Below are 10,582 nucleotides of genomic sequence, written 5' to 3' on the forward strand. Positions count from 1 at the left end.
TAAATCTTTAAAAAAGAACTAGATAACAAAAGATAAGTACAAAAATGTCACAAGTAGAGTACAATTAACAGTCAAGTCAGTGGTAAAAACAATACCTGAAGTTTGGAAACAGAAGAGATCATGGGGAGACATAAAGGTATCACAGAAAAGAAGGTATTTGGAGTCCTGAATGATAAGAACAGAGCACCCACAGATGAGGACGCGTTTAAACAAGGTCCTTCCAAGCCCAAGAGGGGAAGGGGGAATGATCCGACTACTTTACTAGAGAATAGGAAAACAAGCTTTTGTTGAGTAGCTAAAAACTCAAGGACTCTCTTGGGTACTTTAAGTTTTCTCACCTAATCATTTATAACTGCAAAAAAGAGGTTATTAATCACAGTTCACATGTTAAAAAAAAAAATCAAGGCTCAAACAACTTACTGTCAATGCCCTCCACCCACACACCAGGAACATACCTACAGCTGAACAAGTTTAGTTTATTAGATCACATGCCAAGGGAAACAATGGGAATTTCAGAATATCAGAAATGACTTATTCAAGATTTGGGAATTGGCTAGATGAGTTTTTGGGAGAGTCCAGAGAAGCAGAGGTTTACTCTGGCCTGAGTGCAGCCAGAAAGTAGGAACAATTCTCTGACTGGGTAGATCAACAAATCTCTATAGGGAGGCTGAAGCTGTAACCAAAATAACAGCAATAGTCATTCACATTATAGCCTGTAGGGAGGGGTATTGGAGATTTTATGACTTGGACCATGTTCACGTTTTGTCTAGGTCAAGACATGAGTACGGCATGTTCCTGTTTTGGTCTTGATCCATCAGGTCTTGACGCTGATACTCAGTGAAATTGTTTGTGTTCAATGCAAGTACACCAAGACGACCCAGAGGCTAAGTGCCAGGCTAGCTCATGGCAACATCAAGGCCTAGCTGATACCAGCACAGCTCTGGGATGCCAAGGGCTGCTTTTCTTCTCTTGACAGTAACTTGCCCAAGACCACACAGGGCCAGATTTGAACTTGGGCTAGATCCAAACCACAAACACCATTAACTCTCTTAATTTTTTTTTTAAGTTGTTAACAGAGAAATGTGATGAGGGAAAAGACTAGAAAGGAGAGCTAGAGTTAAACTGAAAAGGCCTAAGAAAGGAGGACTTTTTTTCAGTTAGGCAGTGGTGAGCCATTCTAAGCATGGAAAAATATGATCACAGTCAAATTTTTGGCAGATTGATATGAACACACTACAAGGTTTACTTACTCCAAAGCAGTGTTTTATTATGTTTTCATTAGTCTGAAGCAAAAAGAAAAATAATGAAGTACTCACTACATTATTTTTAAAGCTACGTATTTTTCAATTCTATTATTATGGGCTTTCTAAATTTTTATGTTAAAATGTCCTTTCTAGTATGAAATGTAGTACACGGTGCATTTGATTGTTTCCTTAAGTATCACTGCTTAGCAATGTAACAATGAGTAATCTAGATCATTTCCCTTCTAATTTTTTCAGAAATCAAACAAATGAACCTTATTATGGAACAGCAAATGAATACCTCAAGTCAAAATGTTAGGAGACCAATAAGATTCAATTCAGAGGAACCTAGGAAAGAGGTCAGGGCAACTGATAAAAGTGCTTTGTGTAACAGTGACAGAGGAAGCCAGAAGAGCATTTAATTCTCCAACAGAAAAGATGAGAGGAGGACACCTGAGTCGAACAGTGGCTGAGCATCTGTCTTTGGCTCAGGGTGGGATCCCGGTCCCAGGATTGAGTTCCTCATCAGGCTCTTCCTGTGGGGTGTCTGCCTCTGCCTCTCTGTGTCTCTCATGAATAAATAAATAAAATCTTTTTTTTAATTTTTTTTATTTATTTATGATAGTCACACACAGAGAGAGAGAGAGGCAGAGACAGAGGCAGAGGGAGAAGCAGGCTCCATGCACCAGGAGCCCGATGTGGGATTCGATCCCGGGTCTCTAGGATCGCACCCTGGGCCAAAGGCAGGCGCTAAACCGCTGCGCCACCCAGGGATCCCAAATAAATAAAATCTTAAAAAAAAAAAAACTAGGGGATGCCCTCCAAGTAAGACATCAGCAAGTAGAGATCAGGGAAGAAAACATAAAGATGCAAAAAGAACCAAGATGTTTCAAAAAAGGAAGGAACTGTACAGAGGGTAACTAGCAATTAAAAAGTAAGGACTGTACTTTTTGCATCTAAACAGAGATGTGATGGCGACTATACTTGTGCATGTTTATGTGCTTTATGTGTATTTTAATCTCAATATAATCTGTAAAGCAAATATGTTATTTCATTCCCCAATACAGTCTTTGGTTACCATGTCTTCCCAAATATTCCTTCCTGTCTCTAGAAAGCTCTTTCTCCCCTGCCCCTTATATAGCTAACCCTACTCAGCCTTCAAAGGGTCAGAATATCAGCAGTAGAAACAGCAGTAATAACAGCTTTGACTTAATGAGCAGTTACTGTGTGCCTGCCAGACACTGTACTGCTAAGTCCTTTGTTTTCAATCTTTACAACCATACGAAGACAGGTATTATCCTCATTTTACAGGTGAAAAAAATATAGTTTAGAGGGAATTTAACTTGCCCTGAATCATACAGTTCTCCAACAGCAGAACTAAGATCCAAAACCGGACCCAGGGATTCCATAGCCTAGGCTGTAATCACCAGACACCTTGAATGATCTCCTGTGCTAAGGTTTGATAGGGCATCATCTCTCACGTCATCCCCCTCTGCGGCCCCATTGCACTCTGTACATCCCATTATACCACTACACTCAGTAACACCGTCTGCCTCTAAAACGAAGCATAAGGTTCCCCAAGACAAGAACAATATATTTTCTCTTTGAAACCCTCAAATCTAGTAGGGGAGTAGCTGAAACATGATAGGCATGCATTAATACAGACCTATCAGTTAATACAACCAATTTTCTAACAGAGTTCTCTCACATAGAGAATCAGGAGGCAAACATAAGCTGGGAGGATGACAACGAACACCATCTTTACTGTTAACAGTACATACATCCTACTCAACAAGATCTATGACAAGTGTTCTTAATCAGGGGTGGGGAGGGTCCCCTAGACTTCTAAGGGTATGCAAAAACTTCAAATATTTCAATAATTTAAATAATTATACATTTTATCACATAAAGCAACTTGTACAGGCTGACTAAAACACTGTTACTTTTGGCTCTGAGACTAAATCTTGTTGATTATTTTATGTTGATTAACGGGGCGCCTGGGTGGCTCAGTCAGTTAAGCGTTTGACGCTTGGTCTCAGCTCAGGTCTTGATCTCAGAGTTGTGAGTTCAGGCCCCACCCTGAGCTTCATGTTAGGAGTGGAGCCTACTTTTAAAAAGGTGAAAAAAAGGGCAGCCCCGGTGGCGCAGCGGTTTAGTGCCGCCTGCAGCCCAGGGCATGATCCTGGAGACCCTGGATGGAGTCCCACGTCGGGCTCTCTGTATGATGCCTGCTTCTCCCTCTGCCTGTGTCTCTGCCTCTCTCTCTCTCTCTCTCTCTGTCTCTATGAATAAATGAATAAAATCTTTAAAAAAAAAAAGTGAAAAAAATACTTCATAAAACAAGTTTGACGAATAGATGCTATTTAACAAGCAAAGAAAAAAAAAAACAAACAAACAAAAAATTAAGCCTGGGTACCCCAGAGAATAATGAAAACATTAAAGTTCTTGGTTATGAGACCAGGAGCCAACAACCCAGTCTAGACAAGAAAGCCTTACTTCAAAAGCCAAAACACCGGTACTGAGTCTGCACAATTACACTGCCATAGCTTAAAGCTACTTATTTTAGAAGTGAGCCAAAGAAGAAAATGTTAACTCTACACAACAAAATCTTTGTGTCATAGTCCATACTAACTTCTTTGGCCTCAATTTCCTCTATTTAGCAGGAAATGAGAACTGCAAGGGCACAGGATTGGTTAGCTAAACACTAAGAGATAGTTTACACCCCTGCTCGATCACATCACCGTGTCCTCAGTAAATCCTCCAACCTTCTGAATCTGTTTCCTCATCTAGAACATGGAGATAAATACAATGACACCGAGCTGTAACAATAGAAGACAATATACACGGAAGTGCCATTATTATTTACAACCAAGATTGCAAAATTAACCAAGTAATCTGATACCTACATATCTACCTCCCATATGCTATAAATGACAGTCAAACATTAAGCCATATCATCCCTCAAATTCTAGGGTTTGCTTTTATGAAGTACTAGAGGGGGGTAAATAAAGGGCCATATTTATATACTTTTTCAAATGCAATTCAAATACCACGTGGCTTCCAAGAAAATATTAGCAAGTTTTATTATTATTATACATACAGACATTAGGAAAGACAAATGGCTAAAAATGGCTCACCTTGGGGCACCTGAGTGGCACAGTTGGTTAAGAATCTGATTCTTGGTTTCAGCTTAGGTCAGGATCTCAGGGTTGTGAAATCAAACCCTGCATTAGATTCTGCAGTCAGTACAGAATCTACTTGGGGTTCTCTCTCCCTCTCCCTCTCCTCCTCCGCCCTGTCCTCCCCCCCACCTCGTAAATAAATCTTTAAAAAAAAAATGGCTCACCTCATTTTGATCAAATCCTCTGATCATGTAAATCATAAGATTATGAGGGAACATCTGAATCTCACTCCCCCTCGGTCGCTACCACTAACTTTTCCATGTTTCTTTACCTTCAACATCCATGTACAAAGATCCATCCAATACCCTGGCCTCCCAGCTCCCTGACTTCCCGTCTCCAACAAGCTTTTCTTATGTTCCTTCCCCTAGAACTTACTGTTAACCAACAACTGTACCATGTCCATAATTCTGGTTTCCAGCAACTGAACTACTAATGTTCCCACCAATGCCATTCTTCTCACGGTCCTATCCATCTCAATGGGACTAGCAGTCACTCTGCCCAGATTTTAAACAAAACCTAGGAGTCATCCTTAATTCTCTACTTCCCCTTATCCCATCCAACAGCAAGTCCATTTTACTCTGCCTTCAAAATAAATCCCCACTTCTGATGTATTCTCACCACACCCACCACCTTTACCAGAGTCTAAACCGTGGTCCCCTCTCTGTAGTAACCTAACTGGTCCGTCTTCATTTTCTCCCTTCTGCTCTATTTTTTAACACAGCACCAAATAATCAGAAAAATTAAGAATTGTTAGCCAGTTCCCTTTATTGGGAACTATTTGCTCTACTCTCTGATAAGAGCTTTGTGTACATTTGTGTACATTCCCTCCTTTAATCCTAACAATAACCCTATGAGGTAGGTAATCCTGTTGGCATTTTCAAACAGAAAAACGCAGTGACTGCCAAAGGCATAACTCTAGATGACAGGAGAGAAAGAAAACTTTAAAAGTAGGAATCGGGGCACCTGGGTGGCGGCTCAGTGGTTGACCATCTGCCTTCGGCTCAGGGCATGATCCCGGGGCTCTGGGATCGAGTCCCACATCAAGCTCTATGAGGGAAGCCGGCTTCTCCCTCTGTCTGTGTCTCTACCTCTGTCTCTCTCATGAATAAATAAAACCTTTTAAAAAACACTTTAAATATATACATAAAAAAACAAGAGAATGACTTAACATTTGTCTTTTAATAAGACAATGTAGAGGATGAGGGACTGTCAAAAAGAACAATAAGCAAACACATAAAAAAGATAAAGGTGAGAAATAAGCCTCAAATGGCATGCAATTTTTTTTTCTTAAACATTTTATTTGAGAAAGAGAGAGAACAAAAGAGAGCACGAGCAGGGTGGGGAAGAGGCAAATGAAAAAGCAGGTTCCCCAATGAGCAGGGAACCCAACTTGGGACCTATTCCAGGACCCTGGGCTCATGACCTGAGCAGAAAGCAGATACTTAACCAAATGAGCCACCCAGGCACCTTGCATGTGATTATTTTATTACTATATAAACAAATGATCTCACAAAGAAATCAGAGATAAGATAAATGTACAAGCATCAAGGTGATATTTATGATATGATATCCAGGTGGCTACAGCCAGAAGGCATCCAGAAATAGAGATCCAGAGTTTCCTAACTCAGCTGACTAAGGTCACGGGTGTGCCATTAAGCTAAGAAATTACAGAAGAGAAAGGAGTAGGTAAGTTCAGTATGATATGCCTGTAGGTCAGCCAAATGATGAAAAGGCAGACAGATGAACATACAAGCCTGGACTAGAGACAAAGATCTGGATTCATGAGTGGGAGCAGCTAAGACCAAGACACAGGAAGGAAATCTCCCAGGCAGAGACCATAGGAAACAATAAAGCTAATATTTACCTAGTACTTACTATGACTCATTCAATTCTCACAACTACCTATGCAGGAGATACTATTTTCCTATTTCACAGGTTAAGTCATTTTCCCAATATTACAAGGCACTTAAAGAATAGTGGGGGGGGGGGGGGAACAAGGCCTAGGAGAGATTAGAGGAGGACCAGAGCAAGCAATGTTAGAAATCCAGTTAAAAGATTCAAGAAGGGTGCCTGGTTGGTTCAGTCTGTCAAGGGTCCAGAGGACTCCCTGCTTAGCGGGGAGCCTGCTTCTCCTTCTCCCCCCTACTCATGCTCTCACTCTCTAATAAAGAAATAAAAATCTATATTAAAAAAAAAAAAGACTCAAAAGTAATCTGATCAATATCATGGAAAATTCAAGTAAGACCAAAAAAAAAAAAAAAAACAGAAATTAAAAAAGGAGGGAGGGACCTAGGGTATTTCACAATTTGGGGACATTAATAGCTAAAATTTGTACAATTTGTTCAGGAAGGAGGAGAAAGAAATATATTGGATTGGGTTGCAAAATGAGTTGAGTAAGTAAAAACAGTGATCATAAGACTAGTCTCTCAAGAGGTCCAGCAACAAAGGAACCAGGAACTAATGTTTACTAAGCCAGTAACATTTACGGTGCTGGACAGCAGGGCAGGTGCACCACATATCTCATTTAATATTTGCATTTTAAAAGAGGCAAAAGATTTGGAAACGCTGTGAAGCCTGTTCAAAGTCACATGGCCATCTTAAAAAAAAAATAAAAAATAAAATAAAAAAAAGGGATCCCTGGGTGGCGCAGCGGTTTGGCGCCTGCCTTTGGCCCAGGGCGCGATCCTGGAGACCCGGGATCGAGTCCCACATCGGGCTCCCGGTGCATGGAGCCTGCTTCTCCCTCTGCCTGTGTCTCTGCCTCTCTCTCTCTCTCTCTGTGACTATCATGAATAAATAAATAAAATCTTAAAAAAAAAATAAAAAATAAATAAAAAAACAAAGTCACATGGCCACTAAGTTGCAATGGAAATATTTACACTCAAGGTGACAAAAAGCAGACCAGAGAGCTATTTTAAAGTACAATACAGATTGGGCAACTATTTCTTAAGAATCCAATCTGTGCATTGGTTTTGTAATGTTCAGTGTGATAGTATCTAATTTGCCTTCAGAAACCAACACAAAAATTGACTTGAGAAACAAATGAACCCTGTTCGGAAGAATGTCAACTTTAGCCTACCTGCAGTGTTCCTATTTAAAAAGCTTTCAAAAGAACCTATAACTCGGGCAGCCCGAGTGGCTCAGCGGTTTAGCATCACCTTCAGCCCAGGGCCTGATCCTGGAGACCCAGGATCCAGTCCCATGTCAGGCTCCCCGCATGGATCCTGCTTCTCCCTCTGCCTGTGTCTCTGCCTCTCTAGGTCTCTCATAAATAAATAAAATCTTAAAAAAATAAAAATAGGGATCCCTGGGTGGGGCAGCGGTTTGGTGCCTGCCTTTGGCCCAGGGCGCGATCCTGGAGACCCGGGATCGAATCCCACGTCAGGCTCCCGGTGCATGGAGCCTGCTTCTCCCTCTGCCTATGTCTCTGCCTCTCTCTCTCTCTATTATAAATTAAAAAAAATAAATAAATAAATAAAATAAAAATAAAAATAAAAACAGAACTCTATAAAACGAGTAACCAACTTACTCTCAGTGACCAACTTTGCTAAGTCCCCCTCACATTCAGTGGAGGAAAAGAAGAGCAGCAGATAAACTTACAATTCAAAAGATAGTTTCTCCCCGCTCCCTTCCAAGCAAAGATGTACTCTAGAACAACCCTATAGGGATGCTTAAGTGAACTCAGAGGTTGAGCGTCTGCCTTTGGCTCAGAGAGTGGTATGGGGATCCAATCTTGCATCGGGCTCCTGCTTCTCCCTCTGCCTGTCTCTGCCTCTCTGTGTCTCTCATGAATAAATACGTAAGGTCATTTAAAAAAAAAAAAAAAGGAGGGATGCTTGGGTGGCTCAGTGGTTGAGCATCTGCCTTCAGCTCAGGGCGTGATCCTGGAGTCCCAGGATCGAGTCCCACATGGGGCTCCCTGAGGGGTGCCCACTTGGAGAGAAAGAGAAAGAAAGAGAGAGAGGGAGAGAGAAAAGGAAAAGAAAGAAGAAAAGAAAACTAAAAGAAAAGAAAACGAAAAGGAAAGGAAAGGAAAAGAAAAGAAAAAGAAAAAGGAACAACCCCACAACACTTATATATCATTGAGTCATTAAGTCAATTAGCTAAAGAATTCAAATTCTCATTCACATGTATATGGTCAATATAATCATCATTTATCCTATGTGATTAAAAAGTTAACTGGCCTGTTAAAAACTTTTTCCATTTCCCTCCCAAAAGGAACAGGCAGGCACTCTTTCCTAGTTAACATTTTCCATTCAAAAAAGTTCCTTCCTCTGTTCTCCAGCTCCTGCGTTCTGCTGTGCCAGGTGTTAGGCCAGACTCTGGTAATCAAGTTATAGGCAGGATGCACTGGCCCAGCTTCATGAAATGTACACTACACGCCAAAAGAAACAAAGCATCTAAGTGACAAACTTATTACAACTGATGATAAACTGCTGCTAGGGAAAATAGAGTTCTAGGAGGGCTTAACAGAGATACAGATTGGGTCTCCGTAAGTGATATTTGAGGCATGTGTTGGATTTGGGGAAAGGGGAGAATGGTGTACTAGAGGTGGAGGAAATCCCTTAAGACCACGAGAGTGAGTAAAGAGCCTTTCTTAGAACAAAAAAAAAATAAAACCAACGTGGTTTGAGCCTAGAGACCCGGGAGGAAAGTGGCCCAAAATGAAATGAAGGAGAGTGGCTCTTTATTCTCCAAGAATGTGAAATGTCTGAGGTTTCTAAACATGTGAGGCACTGAGACACGTGCGTTTTAAAACGATTACTCTTGAATGTATCAGAGCTCCTCCCCGAAGCCATTCCCTCCTCTAGACAACACACAAACTTCCCTAACAAGTCATTCGTGGATATCACCCACGTAAAGGGGGGGAGGGGGGCAGGGAGGGACCCGCTTCAAGCTGAATTCTGTGTCAAAGGCAGGTATTCCGGGGGAAAAAAAAAAAAAAAGAGTAGTTTCAACGGTGGCAGCGACTTAGAAAGTGACCGGTGAACTTCATCTATACAGAAACACGAAAAAAAAAAAGAGCGTTTAAAGTCGTTTCTCGGTTACAAATAACTTCTAAATACACGTATCAGAGAAACCGGGTGGCTATGAATATGTAGCAGCGGCAGGAAAGTAGAGCCATCATATTCGAAGATAAAATAGGAGCTTGATGGGAGGCTCTGGTGCCCAGCCAGAGGGGGACAGCGAGGTCTTCAGGTGTCAGCTACCTGCCCCTTCGCACACTTGGTCGTTCCTCAATCAATCCCCGGTTGCCTGAGCGCATGCTTTGGTTTCGCTTTTTAAAGAAGAAAACGTCTTGTAATTTGGAACTTCTGGAAGCACCCGCTGGAGAGATGCCACGGGATCTGGGGGGCCGCGGACCAAACCCCCGCGGTTTAAAGGGCGGCCAGCCTCGAGGGCGCCCCACGCTAACTTTCCCGCCCTCCCCCTCCCCGTAACCGCCCGGGACTCGCGGGGCCTCCCCCCGACCCAGGGCAAGGCAAGGCCGGGCCGGCCGGGCCGGAGGGGCAGCCTCCGCTTCTTTCCCCTTCCGCTCCGGCCGGGGCGGGAGGGCGCAGGCTGCCGGCGAGGAGGGGGTCGGGGCGCACGGGCATTACCTGGGGCCGGAGCGCGACGGCGGGGGCCTCGGCGGGGAGGGCAAAGCCGGGGGGCGCTCCCGGCGCGGCCGGCGGGGGGGGGACGCTGGGCGGCGGGAGGCTCGCCGGGCGCCCAAGGCCAGCGACGCAGCCGGCCCCGCCGCGGGCGAAGATAAAGCGCCGCGCTCGCCGGCCCCTCCGCCCCCGGCCTCGCAGCCCGCTACGCAGCGTCACGCGCACGGCCGGCGCCGGCTCGGGACTTCATTGGTCGCGCCGCCGCCGCCAGGCTCCGCCCACCGCCGCGGCCGCCCCGCCCCTTTCCGGCCCGCGGGGGCTCGGCGAGGCGAGCGCGCACCTGGCCCCCGGCGCCCGGAGCGCGGCGCCACCCGCTCGCCCCCGCAGCCCGCTTTCCGCCGTGCGCCGGCGATCCCGTGAGCGCGCGGGAGGAGACGGAAACTTCCTGCAAGTCCGGTAGCCCCGGGCCCGGGCGAGTGTGTGGCGCCGCCTCCGGAGACTCGCCAAGCCGCCCCCCAGAGCCCTGGATCTCGGAAGTTTGCACGGACCCTCTGAGGACCAGAAC

General features: G+C 44.3%; 1 protein-coding gene across 2 annotated transcripts in view; it reads right to left on the bottom strand.

Annotated features, from left to right (window-relative positions):
* SOAT1 (sterol O-acyltransferase 1) overlaps positions 1-10,131 on the bottom strand; it is a 74,996-nt gene extending 64,865 nt beyond the window's left edge. For both annotated transcript variants that reach the window (XM_038542363.1, XM_038542361.1), the window contains exon 1: positions 10,024-10,131. The gene's annotated coding sequence lies outside the window, so the exon portion shown is untranslated. The remainder of the gene's footprint in view (positions 1-10,023) is intronic.
* Between the last annotated feature and the right edge of the window lie 451 nt (positions 10,132-10,582).

This window comes from Canis lupus, chromosome 7, assembly GCF_011100685.1.
Source record: "Canis lupus familiaris isolate Mischka breed German Shepherd chromosome 7, alternate assembly UU_Cfam_GSD_1.0, whole genome shotgun sequence".
NCBI lineage: Eukaryota > Metazoa > Chordata > Mammalia > Carnivora > Canidae > Canis > Canis lupus.